The sequence below is a fragment of the Protopterus annectens genome, chromosome 5.part0 (genome assembly GCF_019279795.1).
Source record: "Protopterus annectens isolate FY-2018-M chromosome 5.part0, PAN1.0, whole genome shotgun sequence".
In the NCBI taxonomy this organism is placed as follows: domain Eukaryota; kingdom Metazoa; phylum Chordata; order Ceratodontiformes; family Protopteridae; genus Protopterus; species Protopterus annectens.
Window position 1 is genome coordinate 3,404,999 of NC_056735.1, and position 15,224 is coordinate 3,420,222.

Below are 15,224 nucleotides of genomic sequence, written 5' to 3' on the forward strand. Positions count from 1 at the left end.
TTAAATTACTGAAGGCGTACATTAAGGTAGAAATGGTACCACGAGGTTTAAGGGTTTACTTAGAACCTGGGGTAGGCAAAGAAAATGCTGATTTTATGACAAAATGGTGTTCAATTCAATCTACAGCTTCTAAAATGTTTATTGAATTGCTTGTGGCGTTTTATGAACATTCTCTACTAGATATTAAGATGAAGCTTGATGAATGTTTGGAAAATGTTTTTAAGAAATCTGACTTCCAACCACCATATCACCCTCTGGTGAAAATGGTTGAAGATTTGGTGTTACATGATTTACATGGTAATCAAAATTCCATTTTCAGGGGATTTGGTGATAATTTGACCAAGCTTGAGAGAGATGCTCTGACGCAACTAAAAAATCAGTAATAGTTAAGGCAGACAAGGGGGTTGCCATTGTAGTATGGGCACAAGATGATTACTTGGGAGAAGTTTTAAGGCAATTGAGGGATGGCAGGTTTTATTATAGATTGCCCCTTGACCCGACTTTTGATTTTAAACAAAAGATAGATGGATTTCTTTTGAATGCCAAGCTGAATGGGGATATATCAGAATCCTTTTTAAGCAGCTTCTTGTTAACAATCCTATATCTCAATGGTTTTATATTTTGCACAAAATACATAAAACTATTTTGAACCCCCCCCCCCCCGGTAGGCCTACTGTTTCAGGTAGGGGATCTTTAACCGAACCCCTATCTGTGTATTTAGAGCATGAATTAAAACCATTACTTAGCTTGGTCAGAGCTAGGTTAAAAGACTCTAGCAATCTTTTGTGTTTAATGAATGATTTGCAGATACGCCCAAGCCTCCTATCTTTGTACCCTCGATGTTCAAGCACTACATACGAATATGCCACATAGTGGAGGTATGCAGGCATTAAAGTATTGGTTAGAAATGTATGGTAAGCATCAACCTAGACAAATTGATTTTTTGTTAACCTTGGTGCAGTTGGTACTGGAGCATAATGTCTTTTATTTCCATGGTGAGTGCTATCTACAAATGAGGGGAACTGCGATGGGTACAACTTTTGCACCTATATATGCGGACCTCTTTATGGGGTAATTTGAGAGGGAGTTTATACACAGTCATTTTTGTCCTTTTAAGAAAGAACTTACCATGTGGTGTTATTATTTGGACGACTGCTGGGGATTTGGGTCTGGCACTACCCAGAATTGGTTAAAGTTTGCGAAATATCTGAACTCAAATAAATTTGGTTTAACATTCACTGACTGAATTGAATTTGACAGCATCGATTTTTTTGGATGCGACTGTGACTAAGAACCCAGATGGTACTATGAAGATGAATCTCTATAGGAAACCCTTTACTAAAAATGCTATCTTGCAGGCGGATAGTTGTCACTCTAGACATGTTATGTCTAACATACTGAAAGCTCAGTTTTAGTGACTGAGGCGCATTTGTAGTGAGGACACCTGTTATAAAAAAGAAATGGATAAAATGGGTGATAGATTTGTGAGGAGGGGCTATTCTAGCACTAGCATTCAGAGAAACAAAGCCATAGCATCTATTTTAATAGAGATGATTTAATGGGGAATGAGAATTTGAATACTACACAAGTAAGAGATGGGTCACCTGCTACTTCAACAATCAGATTTGTTACAAATTTTGGCATTAATACTTTTAGAATCAGAAATATGATTTCTAAACATTGGGACATACTTAAGTCTGATCCTATTTTTTGATCAGTGCCTGGAGAACAACTGTTTTTACAGTTATAGGCGGTTGAAAGTTTGGTGGATCTTTATCTTGTTAGAAGGAAATTGATCGGTTGGATGGTGATGCTTTAAGGGATTTACCCAGGGATAGTAACCCTTGTGGCAATTGCGTCTATTGTAAAGTTATGTCCCGTACTAAATCTTTCACATCTGTTAATACTCCGAAGGGTTTTGATATTAAATATCTTATTACCTGTCGTACTGACTGGGTGATTTATATGACAGTATGTCAATGTGGGGCTTTTTATATCAGTCAAACTTCTAGAAGCCTAAAGAGTAGGATTGCGCTATATTTAAGTGATATTAATTGTAAACGACAGAGGAGTGCATTATTTAAGCACAGTTTGGTACATACTAGGACGCAATTTCTTTTTTTGGGCATTGATATGGTGAAAGGTAGCAGGTTGTCAGATATAAGAAAACATAAGAAAACATGAAATTCTTGACAGAAAGGAAAGGATGTGGATAACTAAACTAGGGGCATTGTATAAACCAGGTCTTAATGACCACTGGTAGACTTGTTTGATGAGTTATATTAGGGATTTGGTAAGTTAAGGTTTTTTTCTCCGTTTCCTCTGTATTATCATTTATTCACTTATGTACTTTTCATCACTCTATCAAACGCTCTTCACCTCCAAAACACTCTTGGCATACTGTTCCTTTAGGATAACCCCTACCCCATTTCTCCTGCCATCCACACCATGATAAAACAATATGAACTCACCTCCTATACACCTGGACTTACTTCCCTTCCATCTGGTCTCTTGCAGCCACAATATATCAACCTTCCTTCTCTCCATCATATCAGCTAGCTCTCTCCCTATACCAGTCATACTGCCAACATTCAAAGTTCCTACCCTCACTAATACACTCCTAACCTTCCTCCTCTCTTCCTGCCTTTGGGCATGCCTTGCCCCTCCTCTTCTCCTTCGGCCAACAGTAGCCCAATTTCCGCCAGCACCCTATTGGCTAACAGTACTGGTGGCGGTCGTTGTTAACCCGGGCCTCGACTGATTCGGTATGGAAATATGAAATGTTCTCCGCATAAGTAATTTGGCAGAGGTTTTACGCCGGATGCCCATCCTGACGCAACCATTCCCATTTATCCGGGCTTGGGACCGGCACAAAGAAATGCACTGGCTTGTGCATTGTATGCATGTAAAATCAATACAGTGACAGGAGCTTTAGAAAGAAAAAGGCCTGCAAGATGCAATGTTTTACAGACATGCACTGCATTGCGGGATACCTATTAGCAGACTAAACAATCAGAATCACTTCAATATGCCAGATCTCATATGATCAGACTCAAATTATGTACAAAATATTTAAAAACATGTAAATAGTCACAGAGTGGTGTTAAAACGTAGGAAACACCAAACCATGATGAAATAAACATGTTTTTTTTTAGTCTGTGGGTGCGGTTCTCATTTAATATTAGTGGCTTTCCTATAAACAATTCTGAATGGCAAGCAACTAGTGGGTTGAAAAACTTTAGCAGAGTTCTCACTATTATAAAATTCCCTCACATCTAAAGAATTTGTGGTCACAAATATTAATTCTATATCTTTGTTTTAAAAAGGAAAAAATCTGTGGACACAAAGCTATTAATAATGAGGCTTTGTTTAGTGGTCTTGTTGTCAACGGCCAACTGATGCATACTAGCCATTAACTGTTCAGTTTATCTTCTATTAAGAAACATCTCTCCAAGATTGATTTTCTCACAAATAAATCCTCATCAGAAAACATGTGAAAGCCTAAAAATTAGCCCACTAACTATACCGGTTTTAATGTGAAAGGGGTGACGATTGCTGTAAGTCCAAATTAAGAGTTGACAATGGTTTGCTTACAATAAATAAGAGACTGAAAACAGTGTTCTTCTGGTATTTCCAGATTTTAACATCTAAATAATGTGCATCAACTTTAGAATATTTGTATGTAAATTTTGAAAACTTAGTAATATTTTACAAGAACAAAACATGCTTTCCACCTAGACATGCTACTAGACTAACATAAAATTTCATATTGGTACCTAAAACAGCGGAGAACATAATTTTTGAATTCAGTAGTAAAAATATTGTCCTGTTCGCATTTCACCAACACCAAACTGGCATAAATGAGTGCTGCTGCACACCCATAGCAACTCATTTACACCTTTTGAAGTACTGTCTTTCAAAAGGCAAATAATTATTCCCAACTGTAATATGTATGAGGGTTTCAATTAAACTTTTATTAAAAACGCTGGCCAAGGCACTTAAAAAATACCACGACTCTTAAAGAATGCTAAAAATACCAAATATAACTGGAATAATAAACTTGTAAACACTGGAGAAATCAAAGGATATTGGTTTTAACAACAAATCATGTACAACCAACTTAACATGAGCATAGTTGATGTTAATTTCATTAAGGGAAGCAGGTGTGTAAAAATCATAATTAAAAAAGGCTCTAAATAAAAATCAGCAAAAGCAACAGAGACCTCCAAAGCAGACATCCAAGCAACCTCTACCCCTCCAACACAAACCATGAAACAGATACTTCACAAAACCAGTGTGCCACGCAATCACAGCCCTTAAGGCAAAATAACATACCCAACACACTAGTAATAGGTGACTCTACAGTCAGGCATACTGATGTCCCCCTCACTTGGCTGAACAAGAAGGTTACTGTTTGCTGCCTGTCGGGTGCCAGGATCTGTCACATAACACAAGCACTCAGGTCACTCCAGAGCGAGTACAAATATGACTTGTCATTGTCCATGTTGGTGTGAATGACCTGAGCCATACCTCCCTGGACTACATGAACAGAGACATGGAGGAGCTCTCTGATCACGTAGCCCAAGTCGGTATGACGCTGACCAGCATTCTGCCCTCACCAAGAATGATACCATGGTATAAAGAAAAAATTATCAATTTCAACAACTGGCTAAGTTTCTGGTGTTATTCAAAGGGGATCCAGTGTCTGTCAGCCTGGGATAACATGTTAAACAAGCCATGCTGCTTCGCTAGAGACTGCTTGCACCAGTCACCCTTAGGCTTTCGAATACTGGCCAAGGCTCTTGCCACCCCCATAGTGCCTTTTTTAGGCAAGGCTCAAAAGACAAACTCACCGCCGTAAATAGCACAAGTAACAAAAAACAGAGGGTAATGCTACTCAATGCCAGAAGTCTAAACCTCAAAATGCATGCACTCTAGTAGTATGGAGAAAAATCGATATATGTGCAGTAACAGAAAAGTACAGTTGCGTACACTTACCATAAATGTAGATGTTCGAGTGTCTTTACTGTTGCGGTCATCACTGTAGGGTTCTTCCTGCCGGCAGGCAGCCCTCGGTCGGCCAGAATCCCAAAGTCTGGGTCCGGCGTCGGCTGTTCAGTCATACTCCCTGACGTCAGAGTGCTAGGAGTACAAAGCTACCAGCCAACGCCATGTTCTCCAGTTTTTCTTGCCCCAGATGTCAGGTGCCCAAAAATGAAGGCTAATAGTAAAACAAAAAAAAAGTAGCATACAACAAACCCCATACCCTGAAGCAAATACACCTCAGAAGGGTAAAGTAGGAAACCACACTAACGAAAATATAAGAGGTCAGGAGGGAGGGTAACCCAGACTGCAACAGTGAAGACACTCAAACATCTACATTTACGGTAAGTGTACACAACTGTACTATGTTCATCGTGTTTCACTGCTGCAGTCATCACTGTAGGGTTGAATCCCAAAGCTGAGATAAAGGGTGGTGGTTATAGAGTAGAAGGGGCGGCTAGAAGGCCCTGCCAGACTGCAGAAGCAAAGCCTGCCCTAGACTTAGAGTAGAGAGGGAGATTGTAGTGCTTAGAGAAAGTATGCACTGAACTCCAAGTTGCAGCTTCCAAAATATCTTTGGTAGGTACTCCCCTGAGAAAGGCAGCTGAAGTAGCAGCAGATCTGGTAGAGTGAGTCCTAATTTTTCCTGGGATTTGCTTTCCATTATTAGAGTAACAAAATCTGATTCCATGAGCAATCCATTTAGAAATGGTCTGTTTTGAAATAGCTTTGCCTTGGGAATTTGTAGCATAAGAAACAAACAGTTGCTCTGTTTTCCTGATATCCTTGGTTCTGTCCAGGTAAAAACGAAATTGTCTATGTACATCCAAGGAAAGCAAGATCCTTTCCCCCTTATTTTGTGGATTAGTGAAAAAAGTTGGCAGGTGAATAGTTTGATTTAAAACCCCTTTAGGCATGAAAGTAGGATTAGTCCTTAAAGACATCCTATCTTGGTGAAAAATAATATAAGGTTCCACAGCCATGAGTGCTTGTAACTCAGAGACTCTCCTGGCTGAAGTCAAAGCCAGCAGGATATCTGTCTTCCATGATAAATACTTAAGATCAGATGTAGCAGCAGGCTCAAAAGGAGGCAGAGTGAGTTTTTCCAGAACATAGTTGAGGTCCCAGGCAGGTATGGGTGGTGTCCTAGGGGGCCTTAAATTCTTTGCTCCTCTGAGATATTGTTTCAGAAGTGGATGGGAAAAGATTGGAGGATCTGTATTGCAATGTGCAGAGATAGCTGAGGCATGTATTTTTATGGAGGAGATGGATAAACCCTTATGTTGCATGTCTGTCAGGTAAAGTAAAATCAGTGGAATGTTAGGAATGAGGGGATCCAAATCCTGAGCATGCATCCAGGTGCAAAATCTATTCCATTTACCTGCATAAGATTTTCTAGTGCTAGGCTGTCTGGCTTCTAAGATGACATCCATGACCTGTTTGGGAAGAAAAGGATTAATCACAGACCCTGAATTTGCCAGGCTTCCAGGTTGAGAGTTTTGATATGAGAGTGCAGAACCTGGCCCTGGTGTTGGGACAAAAGATTTGGAATCTGAGGTAAAATCCAAGGTGGCTCGTGGGATAGATTCATCAGTGTTGAATACCAAAATTGACGAGGCCAATGTGGGGCCAGTAAAATTATCATATTGGGCTTGTCTTGCTTGATCTTTAATAACACCCATGGAAGAAGAGGTAGTGGCAGAAAGGCATACCCAGAGAGGTTTCTCCAGCTGAATGATAGTGCATCCACTTTCCATGCTAGTCCTTGTGCAAAAAATCTGCAACTCGTGGTTGAGGGGGGATGCAAATAGATCTATGTCCGGGCAGCCCCAGGCTTCTGTAATCATCTTGAATATTTGGGTGTCTAGCATCCACTCGTGTGGGTCTGACGGGTTCCTGTTCAGGCTGTCTGCCAGAATATTTTGTTTCCCTGCCAGAAACTGAGCTTGTAGATCCACTTTGCAAGCTAGAGCTGTGTTCCAAAGAGTCATGGCTAGTCTGCAAAGGGGGTAGGAGTGTGAACCCCCTTGCTTGTTTATGTACCACACAACTGTGGTGTTGTCTGTCCGTATCAGTAGTTGTCCTGGTTGTAGAAGATCCCTGAAAGCCAAGAGGGCATTCTGTACAGCTAACATCTCTTTTAAATTGATATGCAGGTGCTTCTGATCCTCTGTCCAAAAACCTTGCAGACCTTTTCCCTGCAAGTGGGCTCCCCATGCGTAATCCGAGGTGTCCATGGTTAACACTTGGCTGGCTGGAGGCAGAGTGAAGGCTTTCCCTTTGTTGTGAAGGCATGCCATGGTCCACCAATGGAATTCCTTTTGTAGACAAGGCAAGACAGCAATCTGTGTGTCTAGACTGTGGCAATGCTGGGACCATACACTTTTTAGGTACCATTGTATTTTTCTCATATGTAGTCTTGCATTTGGTATGAGAAGGATGCAAGAGGCCATGTAACCCAAAGCCTGCAGGAATTTCCTTGCAGTTAGCTGAGTTATTGACGCCAAGGTTTTGAAAGTTGAAGCCAGCTGCAGTTGTTTTTGGATGTCAGGAATGCCATCTGGTTTGTTGTGTTTAGAAGAGCACCCAGAAAAGTTATCTGTTGTGTGGGTGTCAAATTTGACTTTATGTTCACAGTGAATCCCAGGTACTTCAGAAGATTTTGAACAAATTCCAGATGTTGGAGCAAGACATCCTTGCTGTCTGCTTGGATAAGGCAGTTGTCCAGATAAGGGTAAACTTGAATTCCCTTGAGTCTGCAATAAGCTACAGCTGGTGCCAGGCACTTGGTGAAAACCCTGGGCACAGTAGACAAGCCAAAGGGCAGCGCAGAGAATTGGTAATGTTTCGATCCGGCTTTGAACCTGAGGTATCTTCTGCACTCCTGTCTGACTGGGATGTGTAGGTAAGCCTCCTTTAAATCAAATGTCACCATTTTTGCTCAACATTGGCAGGAGCTGCTGTAGAGTAAGCATCTTGAACTTTGGTATGTCCAGTAAAGTGTTTAAGACTGACAGATCCAGGATGGGTCTCCATGAATTTTGCTTTCTGGGAACTAGGAGGAGTCTTGAGTAAAAACCTTGGCCCGTCTCTGATTGTGGAACCAGTTCTATGGCCCTCACAGCCATGAGGGATCCCACCTGGTTTAATGCCTCTGACCACTGGTGTTTTGGTAGGTCTGGCCATCCGTTTGGTCTTGGCAAGGTATGAAAGTGGAACTTGTAACCTCTTGAAATTACATCCAGAACCCACTTGTTTTGGGTTATGCAAGTCCAATTTTGTTGAAAAAGAGAGTTTTCCTCCTAGAGGGGCTTCCAGGAGAGAAGTTCCTGGAGCCATGCAGGGGGAGTCATTGAGCCTGTTTTCTATAAGACTGAGGTCTGTCCTCTCCACCCCTGGGGGTGGAAGCACTCCACTGTCTAGGTCTATAAGAGGTCTGTGCTTGGGCCCTCCCTCTGGAGCGCCTATATCTACACCCCTCTGAAGCCTTTCCAAGCTGGGAAAGGACCAATTTTTAGTTGGCTAATTTCTGCTAAATCTTGGGGGCTGAACTTGTAAGAAATCCTTAACCGTTTGCATGGATTTTGCCTTATCCTCCATTTTCTTTATCACCTCTTCAGCCTTAGACCCAAACAAAACATTATGCTGAACAGGAGCATCCAGTAACTTTGCTTTCACTTGATCAGGTAAGTTTTGTTCCTTTAACCAAGCATGCCTTCTAATGACTGTGCCACAGGCAGCTGCCCTGCAAGAAGCCTCCAAGGCATCAAAACCACAATGTAAACCATGCTTACCCACTTGTTCAGTAGCATGCATCAAATCATGTAATTCCTTATTATCTGCACATGCAGTAATGTTACCCAGCTTTTGTTTCATAACAGACAGTAGATATTGCTGATATTTTAGCATATGAAATTGACAATTTAAAGCCCTAATAGATAAAGTAGCAGAAGTGTACACTTTTTTGCCCCATCTCTCCAAAGCTCTGGAATCCTTATCTGTCAGAATAGGGTTTTTAGCAGAAGCGGCCTTAACCCCCTTAGGACCCTGAGAAATGGTTTCTGGATCAGCAGTAGGATTTCTGTAAAGGAACTGGTGGGAGTCAGGGATCCTGTAATATCTGTCGGGCTTAGCAGGGCCTGGAGGAAAGGATTCAGGAGTTAAATTAGCCTCAGAAAAGGCATCATCCACAATATCCAAAATAGGAGGAATAGCCAGGGGTATATGTTGGGGAAGAAGAAGGAAATCCCTAAGCCTTCTCTTAGATTCAGAGTACTCCTGTCTTTCCCAGTGAAAATGTTCCATGTCATGTAAAGTTTCCCCAAAAGAAAAATCCTCAAGGGGAGAAGCTGATGGAATGGATTCCTCAGCATCAGAATCCTCATAAGGAGGGAAAGTATATTCCTGTTTAGAGGAAGACAATGAAAAAATAGATGCTTGATCAGAAGATTCATAAGCCAATTCTTGCCTTGGCCTTTTGTCTGGAGGGGGATGTGAACCCCTAATCATGGTTAGTAAGTCCTCCGCCATTTTAAGTAGCTGTTTCTGAGATTTGGGTCCTGGATCAGAAGAGACCTGGGCTGGTGTCTTAGATTTAGAAGGAGTCTTTGCCTTTGGCTTTGCCTTTATCAGAAGCTGTGTAGGCCTGAAAACCCCCTCGGAAGCCGGTACCTGCACAGCGGCTCCGGACCCATCCGAGAGAGCATTGTCCGAAGGTCCTGCAGCTGGAGTGCTCAAAGGCCTAGTTGGCTCCTCGTGGGAGTTTCAGCAATCGGTTCTGAAATGGCCGATGACAGGGGCTGTGAAAGCGCCTCACTGACGACGGCCGAACCTGTAGCTGGCTCTGCTTGTAAAACGTCGTCTGATTTGGACCTCGGAGGCCTGTCCTTATCCTTGCGGCGTTTGTGAACTCCGGTAGTCGGAAGGGTGTCTGACGACATTTTATAATTAAATCGCCTACCAAAGTAGTGAAATGCAAAATCGTACCTTCGCTTAATCGTACGTTGGTTAAATCTAGCACAAAACCGACAACTAGCTAAGTCGTGGTCAGGGCCTAAACAAGGAATACAGTAAGAATGGAAATCCTTATGAGGTATTTGTTTCCCACAAGAAATGCAAATAACTTTTTCTGACATCGGACTGGAGCAAGAAAAAAGTTTCCCCAATGGGGTACTAAGCTTTGAAAAGAAGAAGTAAGTCTTCGGACTGAAGAACGAAAAAATATCAGGAGTCAGCCAACCGGTACTTACGAACTGCTTTCACCACACGGCAAGAAAGACTGGAGAACATGGTGTTGGCTGGCAGCTTTGTACTCCTAGCACTCTGACATCAGGGAGTATGACTGAACAGCCGACGCCGGACCCAGACTTTGTGATTCTGGCTGACCGAGGACTGCCTGCCGGCAGGAAGAACCCTACAGTGATGACTGCAACAGTGAAACACGATGAACATCATGGTTTAAGGCTCCAGAGACCACCCCAGCACTACCAGGCTACAACTCATACCATACATTTCGGACACAAAACCCGGACCGAAATACAAAAGGTGAGGGCATATCCATATTCATATCCATATTCATCAAGGATACCCACACACCTCCAGGTTAGTGGCACAGCATGATGCCTCAGAGATCATCCACGTGCAACTAACAACGGGCAAAATTGCAATCCAAATTGTAGCTTGCTACAGATCACCTACCATGTCCCAGGACCCTCATTCCGCATTTCTGGAAACACTGGGAAACATAAATATCCTGCCAAACACCCTGATATTGGGTGATTTCAATTACCCAAACATTAACTGGGAGAACTACTCAAGTACTAACTCCCTTGCCCAACATTTCCTAGAATTTATAAACTCTAAAACCCTGGATCAACTGGTCATCACTCACACCAGAGGTGACAACATATTGGACCTGGTCATCACCAACATGGGTGACCGGTGTTCCACACTACAGGTCATCCCCTCGCTGGTTAGATGTGACCATAAACTAATCACTCTGGATATGCACATTCTGCCCCCACCCCCGGACAAAGAAACCACCGTGAAAAACTTTTCAAAAGCAAATTTCAAGTTACGTGAGACCGAGGTGGGAAGTTTCAAAGCTCCAATGCTAAAGGATAATGCTGTCCAAGATACAAAATCCTTTACAAAATGCACTCTACAGGCACCTACATGAATGCATGGATCGTGCTATCCCAAGTAAAACCAAGACTCACTCCTCCAAGAAAAGGAAACCAGTCTGCTGGACCCCTGCCATAAACAAACTATACAACAGGAGGAGGAAACTAGTACAGAAAAGAGTAAAATCCCAAGAAGGGAACACATCCCTGATCAGCAGGAAACTACGATCCCTCAAAATCATCCAAGGCTAGCTTCGAAAGAAAAATTTCCAAGGACTCCAAAGATAACCACAAGGCATTCTTTAGCTATGTCAAGAATCTAAGTGGCAATTCTCTGATCTGCTCAGAGTTGGTGCAGAATGGCACAAAATACACAGAACCGACCGATATCGCCAACATCCTGGCAGACAGGTTCAGTGCAAACTTCACCCCCCCCCCACAAAAGGGCCCATAACCATTCCAGAAGAATGCAGTGCCCCTGAAATCACAGACACTCATGTTAAAACAGCCCTCTCCAAAGCCAAAAACACAGCATCAATGGGACTGGACGGTGTCCCCGGTTGTGTTCTATACAAGCTCAAAGATGAACTAACCCCTAACCTAAACACACTGTTCAAACTCAGCCTCTCCACAGCTACATGCCCATAGAGTGGCGCACAGCAACGGTTATTCTGCTCCACAAGGGTGGAACCACAACAGACCCCGGGAACTATCGCCCTATAGGCCCGACTAGCTTGGTCTGCAAGGCTATGGAGCGCATCATCATGGATCTCATTAACAGAGACATTGGGAACCTCCAAACACTGGACACTACCCAGTTCAGCTTTGTTAAGGGCAGATCATGCCTCCTAAACCTAGTGGACTTTGAGACAGTTACCAAGACTATAGACAAGGTGAAGGCGGTCCACACAGCCTACCTAGACCTCGCAAAGGCCTTCAACACCATTCCCCATTCAGGTATTATAGACAAGCTCACCAGCCTGAACATAACCCCCTACGTCAAGAGATGGGTTGCCAACTGGCTCACGGACAGAACCCACATGGTAAGAGTTGCGGGAGCTAGGTCCAACTCTAAACGAGTTACAAGTGGCATTCCCCAGGGCTCAGCCCTAGGACCCCTCTTGTTCGCATAGACTTCTCAGAGGTACAGGGTACCACAGGAGGACTATGGCTGACCAAGTTCGCAGACGACTGCAAACTAGGGGCTATAACTGACTCTCCGGCTGACACAGACATCCTCCAAAAGGGTCTCACTGAGACAGATACCTGGTGTCAAAACCATGGCCTTAAGCTAAGTGCCAAAAGGTGCATAGTCATCCCCTTTGGAAAAAATATAGTACCCACAAACTACCACATGGGTGGTAGCCTCCTAAATATGGAAGATGTAATAAGGGATCTGGGGACCCAAGTAGACAGCAAACTCTCCTTTGACAACCACATTGTCAAAGTGGTTTAGAAAATCCTTTTATGTGGCCCATCTAATTACAAAAGGGTTTGCATCCAGATCAAAAGAGGTCATTGTGCCCCTCTACGCATCACTCATCAGACCCATCATAAAGTACAACGCCCCATTTGGGAAGTACCTTACAAGATACCTGCAACAGCTGGAAAGACCACAGAAGTACTTCACCAGGAGGATCACTGGCCTCAAACAGATGCCCTATGCAGCTCAACTGAAGAAACTCCAACTATACTCGGTTGCATACCGCATACTCAGAGGTGATATCTGCTTGACATACAAGGCCATGTCCAACCCAGAATTGATGGACATGCTCCACCTAAAGAAAACCATATCCTCTCGAACCACACACTCTAGGGATCTAAACCTCACCACAACAATAAATAGGACATGCTGGAGGGATAGATTCCTGTCCCAGAGACTTCCCATGCTCTGGAACAAGATTCCAATCTACATTAGGCAGAGCTCCTCGCTAACCTTCTTCAAGAGAAACCTTGACGAGTGGATGGGAAACAAAGTATATCCCAGGGATCACTTCAATGGCTCTGCTGGACAGAGGCACAGGGAACTAATCTAAGGGGGCAGCATAAGCCAACACATTCCTGCTAGGCTTATAAATGCCTTCGGGCAGATAATCCTTGTTCATAGGTAGGTATACTAGGCTAACATTTTGGCCAAATAATCGACGGTGCTCATAACAGCCATCCCTTACAAGGCTTCATTAGCCAAATAATCTTATCTTTAGGCATAGAGAACAAAAAAGATTTTTCTTCAGCATTTTAGCATCATTAAAAATCTACATTTACACCCAAGAAACATTATATCACTTTCACACATATTTTCAAACACTTAGACTTTGGTGTTACTAGAAGGTATGAAGACACTTGACCTATTAAATAAATTCTGTTTTCATTCACTTCTTTTGATAAAATTGCCTGCGAGTTCAGCTTGCTTACTAAAACTTTTAAAATCAATCAAGGTATTAACAAAACTGATACTACATGCTGGAACAAAAAAAAAAACAAAACTTTTTTTAAAAAAAATTTAAATGTACTTTTTTCAACAGAAAAATTACTGTAATTTTAAATGGAGAAGTCACAGTCAATCTTAAATGTTCGACTGTGGGACTGAAATATCAGTTTCACTGAAGAAACCTGAACTTTTAATGCCAGCCACTGAGATTACAGACTCCTATTCATCAGAGAAAAGTTCTGATGAAAATTCTGGGACCTTCCCTTCTGCTGTGAATTCCTGTTGGCCAAATGTGTTGTGAACTACCCTTGTTTCCCTACCCCTCCCCCGCCTTCATCAAAATACCTCCGAGGGTTACTCCCCTCAGTGGATCTCACCTTCCCTCTAGAAGCATCTTCAATGAGCTCCCTTCCTTGGGATGGGCACGTCCAACCTTCCTTGCCTGCACTTCAGTCACCAGACCCACTAACTGACCCTGTGTTGCCTGGGCTGTAGTTAGAGCTTTACCCCTCTAAGCCACAGCACTGGTCATAACTCACCCATCTTCTTGACTGCATCTGCTGTTCTCTCATCTGAACCACCTGCTTTCCTTGAATTCATTTTCCAGAGGGTTTTTTCTTCTATGATGTGCTCTTCTTTTTCCAGTGTAGGCAGAATTTGGGGCAGCACAGCTTCTGTGGAGGTTATTTCATACAGAAGCTGCTAGAAGGTCCCTTTCATTGCCTTTGGTATCTAGTAGACTGGTGAGCAGGTTGTTGCCGGCATCCCTTATGAAAGGTGTCTGATCTTTTCTTTCAGTTTTTCTCTTGCAATCTGCTAGTTTCTTAGTGCCACCTGCCAAATCACTTTGCAGAAGATGGTAAAGTACCTCTGATGTCTTGTTATTTGCTACTGCGAACTGCCTTCTTAGTCTCTGTGTTAGCCTAGTATTCCTTTTTAGTGTGGTCCATCTTTTCTAACTCCCACTTTTTCCACCATGCATTCCTTCTTTCTTTAGATAACTTCATGGAGTTATGCATTCCATCATCAGCTTTCCTTGTATAACAGTTCTATACATGGCTTGGCTGTATACCTGCTCTATAATCTTCACACATGCTGTTTTGAGATGCTGCCATTCTTCAACTCTATTTTCTCGGGTGCTAAAGCCCTGAGTACTTCCTTGAACTCTTGTGTACTTATGCTCCAGTCAACATCCAGGTCTTCAGCATAGTCGCTGTTAGGGCCTTCTCTGACCACTGCTTATAGCTAATTCGTATTATATATATATATATATATATATATATATATATATATATATATATATATATATAAAATACACACAAACGCAAGTAAGCACATGCGCTCACCTCACACACACACAAACACTCTCACAGGCAAACAATGCAAACAAAGCCGACATTTTGTTACTGCAACTGAGATAAATCTACACTGCCGACGTTATAATTTATATTCATATCACACGGACACTGTGACATCACCTTAGAAAGCTATGAACACAACCGAGACATGGAGAATGGAGATTACCAGTTTTAATTACTCCAAAACTTAGAAAAGTGCATGCAAGACTTTTTGGAAGCTAACCCAGAACCAACTTATTTTCTTCATCTAGTTACAGATTCCCAATTTAT

General features: G+C 42.4%; 1 protein-coding gene across 1 annotated transcript in view; it reads right to left on the bottom strand.

The window, feature by feature from the left end:
• The window catches only part of HERC2 (HECT and RLD domain containing E3 ubiquitin protein ligase 2), a gene marked incomplete in the record, with an annotated part of 3,551,743 nt that overhangs the window by 2,486,439 nt on the left and 1,050,080 nt on the right, over window positions 1–15,224 (bottom strand).